The sequence below is a fragment of the Morone saxatilis genome, unplaced genomic scaffold, assembly GCF_004916995.1.
Source record: "Morone saxatilis isolate NCDOM2014 unplaced genomic scaffold, NCSU_SB_2.0 Contig2, whole genome shotgun sequence".
Taxonomy (NCBI): Eukaryota; Metazoa; Chordata; class Actinopteri; family Moronidae; genus Morone; species Morone saxatilis.
The window spans coordinates 23,344,736-23,356,557 of record NW_023339762.1 but is presented as its reverse complement, the minus strand read 5'-3'; the positions used below and the strand labels follow the sequence as shown (position 1 = coordinate 23,356,557).

General features: G+C 43.0%; 1 protein-coding gene across 1 annotated transcript in view; it reads right to left on the bottom strand.

The window, feature by feature from the left end:
- cdh13 (cadherin 13, H-cadherin (heart)) overlaps window positions 1-11,822 on the bottom strand; it is a 319,140-nt gene that overhangs the window by 307,041 nt on the left and 277 nt on the right. The window lies entirely within an intron of this gene.

Sequence of the window (11,822 nt, the reverse complement as noted above, 5' to 3'; positions counted from 1 at the left end):
AAAATAATATATCAGTGTCCTATGAAAACAATTTGCTTTAGAAAGACAGTTACTGTACTTGATGTTTTAAAAAGTCTTCATTGAAATATGAGAGTCAGCTGCAGCTACAGAAGTGAGAGTAACATTATCTTATCTCAAAACTTAACTCACACTAAATCTTTGTAACTCCTTAAAACAAGACAATGTGTACTTGTGACCTTCCATCAATGGTTACCAGAGGTAGTAAAACTACACACATTCTTTACTCAGTTAGAAATACATACATTATTAATATAAAGGAAAAAGTATGTATCTGATATGCACCAGTATTGACGTTGGGAAGGTGTGCAATGATGCTTAAAACTAATGTAAGGAACTTGTTTTGAAGATGTAAGGAGTAGAAAGTACAGATATTTGTGTAAACATGTAGGGAGTTAAAGTAAAAAGTAAAGTGTGGGGAGTGTGTTCAGTGGCAGACTGCTATCCCAATCCAGCTCCACCAACAGACTCAAAAACTCTTTCGTCCCCCTGGCCATCAGACTGTACAACAGCTCTCAGTAAAGGCAGGGAGGACAATAGATAATAGACAATGGACAATTTCTACCTCCATTTGCACATCCATATTGACTGATGCACTGTTTTACTTCCATTTGTACTCCACTTCATTTGCACTGTTTACTGTTTGCACTGTTTACTGTAACTACTGTTAATTTTATCTTATATATATGTATATATATATATATATATTTATATACACATATATATATAATATTTTAGATTTTTATCTTTTACTTTATTTTTAAATGTATTCTCAGGGTTAAGGTTCTTAATTTTAGTTTAATGTATGTTTAATCTATCTATCTATCTATCTATCTATCTATCTATCTATCTATCTATCTATCTTGATACCACTCTGAAGACTGCATGGTAAACACGAATCTACAGCCTGAGATGGTTTGCCTAGTTTAGCACAAAGACTGAAAACGGTGGGAAACAGCTTGCCTGGCTCCAATAACAAATACATCTACTGTACCAGCTTTCCTAAAGCTCACTTGTTAACAGTTTGTTCAATCTGTAGAAATACCTATCTGTAAAAACACAAAGTGTTATGCATTGGAGTTAGTCTTGTCCAGGGTCAGTCGTTTGTTTGTTGTACAGTTTGGTTTTTGTTCATATTGAAGAAACAAGATAAATAATCTTGTTAATGATAAAGGTTAATGATAGGTGGATTGTTTTGCTTTGGACTGAGCCAGACAAGCCGTTTCCCCCTGCTTCCAGTCTTTATGCTAAGCTAAGATAACCATCTCCTGGCTATAGCTCCATTTTTGATGTACAGACACAAGAGTGGTATCCATCTTCTCATGTAGGTCTCAGCAAGGAAGTTAATATGCGTTTTCACAAAATCTCAAATTACTCTGTGAACTGACACAATTCAGTAAATAAATCAGTGTTAAACAATCATTTATCTACGTCAATCTAGGCAGCATAACAGTTTTCTATACGATAGTTTTGAACTCCATTCACTCTTTCCCTGCTGGAATGTTTTGTTTTACATGGTGGTTTATGTGGTGACTTTTGTTTGACAGGTACGGTTACTTTAACTGGAGCCATCACAACAAATTCAGAAGAAATGTACACCATAATTAGCATTTCATCATGAGAATATTTTTAAAAAATGGTTAGGCTATGTGAGCATGGTGACACACTGTAAGTGTAGAAAGAGACGGTCTGCACTGTAAGGGAGCCATACTAGGCCAAGGCAGAATATCATAAATCACAGGTATAGCCATTTTAATTTAAGCCCATGTCCTCTGTTGGTAGGAACACAGTGCAGCTGTAATAAATGTGCATGTTCCTGTCCTGAATACCCAAACATGAGATGCTGTGAAGCTCTGGAGATAAAGACACTTACACGGAAGGTAAGGCACAACTTAAACTGGAAATCTTTATTTATAGTATTAGCAATTATAAAAAATGTAAATAAGTCATCCTGATTATTTCTCATTTTAAAGATGAAATCCAAGTCGTCGAATATGGACGCTTTAGGAATGACACTCAATTTTGACTATTAATTTTGTTCAGATTTGACAGATTCTTGAAAATAACAATAAAGGATCTGTCTCATGTACTACAGTCAGGAAGGTTCAGCAAATATGACAAAACTTTTTTTTTTTATAAAAGTTATCTACTGCAGCTTTAAGAAAACATCTGGGTTTCATAATTTATTGACACATTATGTCAAGATTTTCAGCATTTTGACTTGAAGTGGGCAGTCCTCTCACTTGTGGTTAATTAAATCCCAAAGAAAGAAATCATAGTCAAATACTCCAGGAGCCATTTGTACACACACACTCTAGCTATGGCTGAAAAGGACACTCTCCTTTCCCTTCTGGCTCCATTAGAAATAATTATCCCCCATCGATCTTTCAAACTCTCTGTGGAGCAGTAACATCAGCTTGTACTGTCTCAGCCTTCAACTGTCTGTCAACAGCGCGTGTGTGCGTGAGGATGTGTGTGACCTGCACATCCCAGGTCTGTGCAGTACACTATTTGGCTTGTGACAGCCTGCTAGAGTTCCTGTAATTCTGTAGGTGGCTTGTCCCAGCACGGCAGTGGAGCGTGTCTCCTAGTGGGACTCTAGGTTAGGCAGAAAAGCCCTCTTTGAGCAGGTCAACCACGCAGGGCCCTGTAATGGTGAATGCACTGATAACCGGCCACCCGGTGTGACTCTACTGCGGCGTGAAAAACCAAGCCGTCAGTATGGGGGCCACCACAGCGGAAAATTGTGTCCAATAAAGCGTGCAAGGAGGGGAGAGGATGTGACAGTGAAGACATGCAATCCTAATGAAAATCAAATCCAGTCAGCTCACTCCTCAGAGGATCTCTGCGGCAGGAAGCCTATAGCACGGCTGCAAGTCCCCTATAGCTGATAAGAAAGGTGAAGTTCAGATAATGAGAGGGGCGGAGGCCAACTCTATAATATGGGTGCATATCACTGTGAAAAGGTGAAAACTTTGCATATGATCCTTTCATGGGGTAAAAAACAGCATTCCTTTTATTGACAACCATGCATATTTAATTTGTTTGAATTAGTCACAGCATGTGTGTGAGGGGGTGGATGAGGCATCTCTATGGAAATCACTGCACTTACCTGGCCTCAGCCAAAGCCACAGTCTCATCTTTAACTTCTTTACTGCTGCCTCAGCCTTCCCATGAGCATCACAGCACAACCAACTTCACCAAAAGCCCTTAAGTGTACTTGCAAATAGCTATCCAAGCACTTATCCAAATGGATTGAGAGCTCCGTGCCCTAAACTCTATGTTTTAATTACTTCAGGTCTGCAGGACAAAGTCCTGCATGGATCACCCAATGCAAGAACTCAGTGATGCGGTCTCAGTCCTTTTTGGAAGAGTCTCTTTAGATCAAAGTGTATGCAAATTGTACGCACAGATGAGTATGGATACAAATGAACAAGACTGGAAGCTAATGGGCAGCTTATACTCCACATGGAGGTTACGGTGGTACGGTGGGGACTGTGAGTGTGAATTTAGAAAAAAAACACGAGGCAGGATCAAAGAGATTTCTGTCTTCTCAAAACATCATGTCTTTCAAGCCCCCAACAATGTTTCATTTACCCCAGAAATAGCCTATGGCCTCTTAATGACTAACATTCTACTCACAAGCAGGGCTTTTGTCTATGGCATCTGAGCAACGAGAAGAAGTAGCTTCAAGAAGGAGAATCCTTTAATTTCAAACGAAGAAAGCTCTTCACTGTGTATACATATGAAGCTGAAATGCATTGAAAGTGTCAAATATAGCAGCTCTACAACGTTCCCTGACCTAAATATTGCATAAAAGTAACATCAAAGTAAGGATCATCAGGACACCAGTTTCAAACAGCTCCAAAATATCTTAAAACCAGTACATAAAAATGTCATGGGTGAGGGCATTACCAACCCAATGGCATCCTTCTGGGCTTTTTTTCTCCACTTAATTCTTTTTGCCCCATCATTTAATTCATTTGTAAGCTCAAAGCCTTGGACCTGCCTGCATTAATATGAGATAAACCTCTGAATGGACGACGACATTAATTGTGGCTAAAGGAATTCAACTGAAGTGGCAGCTCTCTCTGTCAGTGGCAGGCAAAAGTTGGCTCTCTCATTCCCCCACACGCTGACATCAAAAGCAATAAGTGGGAAGAGCCATTCTAATTGCCTTGAAGCGACCTTCCTGCGTAGGCACCAATATAGTGCTTTGTGTGCTTCAATGAGTCCTCCAATTCCTGTCTGTTTCTTGACAGTCAGGTTCTGGGGTTTAAATGGCCACTCTACCTCTACAAAGCACCTTTGCAAAACACTCTTAGACCAAGCTGGCATAAATGCACATTCAAACACGGATACATACCAACACATTCACTCACACACAGTTTAAACTCTAAGTGTATCTGAGTGGCAATTATCCTTGACAACCCATCAAAGAATAGCTGGCATTTTGTCGCCATCTAGGCAGCAGGGGCGGTACTGCGTGCATCTGTGCAGACAAAAACATTGATTTCTTCTTCAGGGTCAAACATTTCTTCTGCCTGAAGTCTCCTGCAACAATGAAGAAGGGATCATGTGGGGTGGGAGCTCACTGACAAGGAATGAAAGGGTAAAAATTTGATGTAAATGCTGTCTTGTGAGAATTACCTACCGGCTGAAAAGAAAAGAAAAGGGCTACACACATTCAGGAGAGAAACTGAGGAAAGGGAAGTGAGTGATGAAAAGAAAAATTGGTGAAGAAGCGCCGTGGAGCAGTACAGAAAAAAAAGGATAAGGTAAGTAAGCTGGAGTAATTTCTTGTAAAAGTCAAGAAGACCTTCCCTGCTATCAGTTCCGTTCAACGGCAGCGGGGGATTTGATTACTTCAAAGACGCTTGCTGAACACGGAGTGAAGTGAGAAACCCCAGAGTCATGTTGGGAGAGAATGAAAAAGTAGGCCCGATGCCTTCAAACAATCACATCACGTGCTCCGAGAGTAGAGCGGCACATCAGAGAACCAGTTTCCACCAGAGCTTTAAAAACAATGTTAAAGTCAAGGTGATGATACATCTTATGCGAATATCACCTTTAAAACCATATGTATAATTCTCAGCTACCATGATATTTACAACAAAGGGGCAGCTCGGTATATCTTCTACAGTAACAGAGCATTTGATGTGTTTCTTGTAACACTAACCTTGAGATCAGGTCCGAATCAAATGGAAAATGGCATATTCAAAACAAGTGTCAACACAGAATTATTATGGGAAAAAATTTAACAATCATAGTGGATTAGCAAGTGAGAAATGAGAGGCTTTACAAAGTGAGCTGGTCAGCAGAAATACTTGTGTGTCTGCATGTTTGTGTGCATAAAGAATGCAGCCCAAACAGCATTCATGATTAATCAGCATGACGCAAGTCTCTGCCACCAACTAATCTTCTATTCTGTTAGACATCTTCGCTCGCCAAATTTGTCCATTGTAGCATATGACATATAGACACAAATGTACACTTACAGTGCAGTGCAATCTAAATGCAACGCTTGAATCAACACCTTTCTGTGACAGGCTCAGCAGAATGAAAGAATATGATGAGCATCATGAAGCTGGGATTTATTTCAGGGCTCATATGCAGGATTGCATTAGACTGTACGGGTGTTCCTATTTTGGGGGTTTTCAAGCATACATTTTCATCACCATACTGTAACAAATATTGGTTGGGTTTGAGCAAGGAAAGAAATCCATATTACTATGGACAAACCCATAGGGGACAGTGCAAGGTAAGCATACCAGGTAGGTCATGCATCACATAATCTTGGTTGAGTGTTCAGATATATACTTCAGAATTTTTAGACCTCATTAAACCCTATCCTGAAAAAAATAATCTTTGTTCAGGATCATAGAAAACAGGACTTCCCAAAAAAAAGGTGTTCTTTTAGGTGTTCATCTAAATTTGTAGCACAGCCTAATTGGGGCTTGGTCAGGTTGAAACCTAGTGTGCTTCTACCCCGAGGTACTTATTACAGCGCAGTGGATAGCTATTAGGATTTGGAATTTTCCTTCCCAGTGCTCCATTTAGTTTGATAAGTGCGAGTAAATATGAAGGCAAGAAAAAAGCCCATTTTGTTTTGCTTCTTCCTCTTGAATAAGAATATGCAGACAAGAACACCAAGTCTTTGATTTATAAATATTTCAGAACTTGTTACCGACCAATTTAGCTACCTTGTGGCCCGAGATGTACCTCTATAGCAGGAGCTATCTATCTGCTGGAACACCACTAGGGAGAAACTTACCTACCAATACACTTGTGAAAAATAGATCAAGTCCAGCTGGTAGAAATCTCCATCACCATCTTTTGACCCTGGGGCTACAATTAACAATGCAGTCAGTGATGAAAAGCTAGCTATTCAGTGACCTATGCTAAGTGGCTTTTATTCATGACTCAAGAATGGTCCACAATACATCTATTACCTTAACTAAATCAAAGTGCAAACCAAAAATGGGACACTACTCGCTGAAAGGCTAATGCAACTTACAGTATCATCGCCTCCTACTATCATCAGCAAAACTACTCTTGTGGAAGAAATGGGACCCCGCAGTACCAGCCCTTTTACATGAATACACCCACTGTGCTGCTGGCGGCTTCGCACACTTCGTGGGACTAGAGAGGAGTCATTGCAATCACGCTGAAAAAAGAAACTTGTGCCTCCTGCCAAACATAGGCTTGAGCGTGTGTGTCTGTATGTGTGTGCATGAGTGACAGAAAAAGAAAGGGGAGGACATATCTGGATGTTTGTGAGTGTGGCAAAGAGACAGACAAACAGAGTGGGTGAATAACTCATAAATATCTGTAATGTGTTACAGAGAGTGTTTGTCAGAGCGGATGGTGGAGGAGGAGGAAGAGGAGGAGGAGGAGGAGGCAGGGAGACGGAGAAAGTGAGATACAAGGGTTGTGAACCATGTCTCTCTGCCTCACACACACACTTTAGTTTAGGTCATCAGGGGATTGCTTTTTTAGGGGGGGCGTTATCTCTGCTTGGGTATCTATATGGCTCTTTGTCTGTGTGACGCCCGTTTTATCTGTGTACTTGTTCATCTGCTTGTCTGACCACAAAATTGACAAGAGGAGAACAAACTGAGATGAAAGCGTGATCAACTGGAGGGACAGCATCGCATTGTACTGCTGTGTCCTTCACACATGGTTACTGAGGCCTTTTGTGTGTGTGCGTGCGTGTGTGTCTGTCTGTCTCTTCTCCGCTTTCTCTGACCACTAAAAGTCATCCACACTCACAAATAAGCCATTAATCCACTCTCCTAGGACATAGGGTTTTCTATCACTTTTTTTATTCACTTGGCGCATTTCACGATTACACCACGCAATGTCCATTGCCGTTTTGCATAATTAGGCCACTTATATCAAATACAGGCAGATTCTAATGGAGCACTAAGGGTACATATTTACTTTAATTGTTACTCTCACTCTCTCTCTCTGTCATCCTCCCTCGCTACGTCCTCCTCTTATCCACTCCCTTCCTCAGGGGAGCGTGGTGGCGACGTCGAGGGAAAGAAGATTGAAGAAGACTGTGTTTCCTTCAAAGGTCACACCCTCCCACAGCGGAGTTAAGACAGCATTTGACCTTATAGCCCATTACAGTGCAGTACTGCTCAACCACAGTCACAGGGGAACACACAGATAAATAAGAAAGTCTCAGTGTTTCAGACTCTCCCCTTTAAAGAGAAAAATCAGTGCGAGTGCACAGGTGTCAACATGTACACGTGTGAGTGTGTTTGTGCATGTATGTCCCTTAGAGTCCATTTGGGTTCAAACTTGTGTGTCGGTCAGTGTGCATGCTTGCATGTCTGGTTGTGTTCATTTACAGGAAGCTTTTAGAGTTAGATGTTTTCTGTCAACAACAGCTGATTCAAAAAAACCTCCAAAAAGCCCTGTAGTACCATAGGCTGCAGTTAGCTTTGAGCATTCATACAGGAAAGAGCACAGATAAGTGGAATGGGAAGGAGACTGAAACCTCAAAGCCCCACACTAGAAAGCCTATTTGCTGGCCGATTGTTAGACCCACAGTAACACCAGGGTACATTTAGACAGCAAAATCTAGATTGGTATTGGGCTGCTTTCACTTGAGCCATTTCATGCTCTTTTTACTCCTGAGTGTTTGCGTGTCTCTGTAGGCTGTCAAATTGCAAACTTCTCTGCAGTTTTTTGAAACTCTAACCCTTTATTCCAGCTGCTTGACTATGGGAGCTGAAAGACCAGGCAGCGGCATGGCGAGGGGAGAATGAGAAGAGAGCAATAACATCTGAGGGGAACAGGAGACAGAAAGAAAGAAATCATCCTGTCTTAATGACTGGCATTCCTCATTAGTGTCACCATTAGCCTTTGTAGCGTGTCATACTGTTGCTCCTTAAACAGACTCCATTATAAAAAGCCTATTGCCGGAACAGCACACACTAACGGAGGGGTGGCGGGTCTGAAAAGGACACTTCACACAGAAGCCTTCTGGGAAGAAACAAGAGGTTAGCTGGGGGTCTGCTCTGAAAGGATGATTCATTGTTACCAGTGATGGACATAACATGGGTCCATCTGTACAGTGCATGAAGAAACCACAGGGAAGTGCAGGGGGTATGTATGCACAGAGGATCCTTCATTATCCTCTGTTGAGGTTGATATGACTGAACAAAAAACCTGTTGGTATGTATGATAAGAAACCACTCAACCTAGAGTATGTTGCTGAACACAGCATGGACCTCTATTGAATATGTGCTTTCATATCTCAAACCTGTTGCTGCACTCAATAATAAATGGCGCTGACATACCAGGAATGGTCAATGAACTGCCTCTAGGGCCGAGGGAGGGTGAGACCAAACGGAGGGGTGGAGGGGGTCAGAAAGATGGATAAAAGTGTGGATGTTTGTGTCAGGCATCTCTGGGCTTATATGTGTGTGGAAACATGAAGGTCAGCTGTGTCTATGAGTAACAGGACACCATGGCAACTGTCTGTCTTCAGCTCCACACTTTAAACGCTTTCTTTCCTGGAGACCATGACCTCCCTCCTCTATCTGTGTCTATCTCCGAGCCTGCAGCGGCTTAAGCGGGAACTTTAACAGTCTGTTGGCCACCACGCCCATAAACGTCCATGATAGCAAATCTTCATCGCAGACACGCCCAGGTGCCAGCCCAGAATTTAAACTGTGAGTATAACTGTCATCCGCCGTCTACTGGTGGAAGAGAAAGAGATATGGAGAAGAGGAAACATCAAGAGAGAGAGTGAAGGGAGAAAATGGCGCTGAGCATTTTGAGGAAATAAAAGGAGGATTAAGGTTGGTAAATCACATTAATTAAAGTAAAAGACTAGTTTCACAGGATGGGAGGAAGGAAAAGCTGAGGGGGGGAACAACCTATACCAGACAGACAAAGAGGAGGAATCAAAGTGGGAAAAGGAGAAAAAAGAAGGGGATGAAAATCCTTGCACCTGCAGCTCCCAGCTGTGCTGTGCTTATTCTGAATCATTCCTCCACCCGGAGAGACTGCTTAGCGTTTCATTTGGAAAACAGGGATTTATTGCCAAGGAGGGGGCTGCTGGTGTGTGTGTGCCCATATGTGGGTGTGTGTGTGTGGTAGGAGGAAGGTAGGAGTGTATGGCAGCTCATTGTGAAGAGGAACTTGGCTCCCTACCTGCGCATCTATAAATATGAGTGCTTCGTTCAATCCCACACTCTTTAACATGGTGAAGTTTGCACGTTACTGTCATTCTGAGAGGGGAGATGACAGTTTATACCGCTTTCTTGTGGGTGATGAGTCAGGTGGATTAAGTATGTGTTGAATACAAATGAGTATGTATGTTGTGTGTGTCTCTCGCTGGGGAAACTGGTATATGTTTATCAGCGGTTTGCATGAATCTCTGTTTTATTGGCTTTGTGTACTCATTTACATTTGGGGCATTCAAAACATTTACAGCTACCGCTTCTGGTGGGCACAGCCAGAGGATAGAGATGCCCTCATGGGGCTGGGTCAGCATGTAAATCAGCTCCATACATCTAACCTCCTGGAGATGTGGCACTTTGCATGAGTGAGTGTGTGCCTTTGAGTGAACTTCCACAGCAGTGAGTACTTGCATGGAAACATATTACAAAAACAATCTCTAGGTTCAGAGGGTATTTTATCAGTTTCTTCCTAATACACCTTTGTGTGTGTGTGTGTGTGTGTGGGGGGGGGGGGTTAGTGCAAGAGGTAGCAGGGGCTTATCAATAAAACAGAGAGTTAAATAATTTCTCTGTAGGAACTATTAGCCTGAATCATGATCGCCTCGCATCAGAAGATCGAACTACAATGTGGAAATGAACCGATGGCTTATCCAATTAAAAATGAATAATACACAGCGGAAAGTGTGCACTAAGCCTACACAGGTCAAACAAGAAAAACCAAATGAGCTGTGTTGTCTTTGGCCTCTCAATCCATCCAGGAGGAGAAAGAGCAGAGATAGAGAGAGGAAATGAGGAGAGAGAGAGGTAGCACAACAACACAGAGTTTCCCAAATGAGCTGTTTGCCTGCCACGCTTCGGGGCTCTCCCATTGTTGCTGTGTTTAGAAATAGTCTCTGCTAGGTTATTTTAAAATTAGCTGCCGCTTAAACCTTTGCAGCACGCCACGAGAAGAGCCGCTGCCATTAGAGCGAGCACACAGTGGTGACTTTAATGGTGATTCCTGCTAATCTTCAAGTGAGGGAATGTGTGCTTTTTTCTGTCTGCATGAGGAGGTCAAAGGTCAGAGGAGAACAGCATCCCGGCACTTGGATTGCTCAAGGGAACTTCAGCAGGGCAGACCCCCCCCCCAACCAACACACACCAAAAGGATGGACCAAGTGTTTAAAGAGATGTCACAGTTTGGCATCAATTTAGAGTGTGCTGCCCCTTCGTCATTTCATACTCAGTCTGAAGACTTGACTGGCAGCAGCACCGTGTTTCGATTTTGTACTCTCTCTTCTCCCCATATTAAAGTCGGATAAACCGGGCGAGTGGCTCTATTCCAGTGGGATAAGGCTTTATTAATATCCGGGGAATCCACGTTATGGAGGATTAGCATAGACTGAGTAATAATACCCTGAGAGGACGCCACAAATAACACGAAGAGGGGCAAGTTAGTCTCTCTATGCCTTCTCTTTTCTGTCTCTCTCCGCCCTCCGCGCCGCTCTTCTCTCTCTCTGCCTCTCTCCTCCACTCCTCTCCTCCATCCGCTGGGGTGTGCTTCCCACCCAACACACACACTCACAGCCAAAGAAACGCTCAAGTTGGTACTGAGGCGGAATTAGATGCGATCTGGAGGACAAGAGCCGGAGCCGTGATTGCACTATAGCATAAGATAGCCTACCACCCTGCCCGCTCTCTTTCTCACTCCCCTCCCCCCCCCTCCTTCTGTTCCTCTCTTCCCTTCCTCGTCTGTGTTGTCATTCTCTTCATTGGAAAATGTGAAAGGCTATTTCTAAAGTGAGCGGAGCACTGCAGATCGCCAGACCCGACACCCCTCTGCCCCCCAAACTCGGTGCCACGAATGCCAGCCATGCGCACAGAGGGGCTGACTGAACGGGGATAAACTTGTGCTCCGGCACGGCACAGACTGGTCTGGCAGTGCAGGTTGACTGCTGGATGTGACTGTGTGTTATGTGCAGACTCGGGACAAACTTGGCAAGCCAATCTATTTGCGCCAAGAACACAAGAGTACCCCGAGCGAGACCAGGATGCTCCAGAGTCGGATCGCTCTGCGTCTCAGGGAAATTCTCCCCGAATCCAACACACACACTCTCTCTCTCT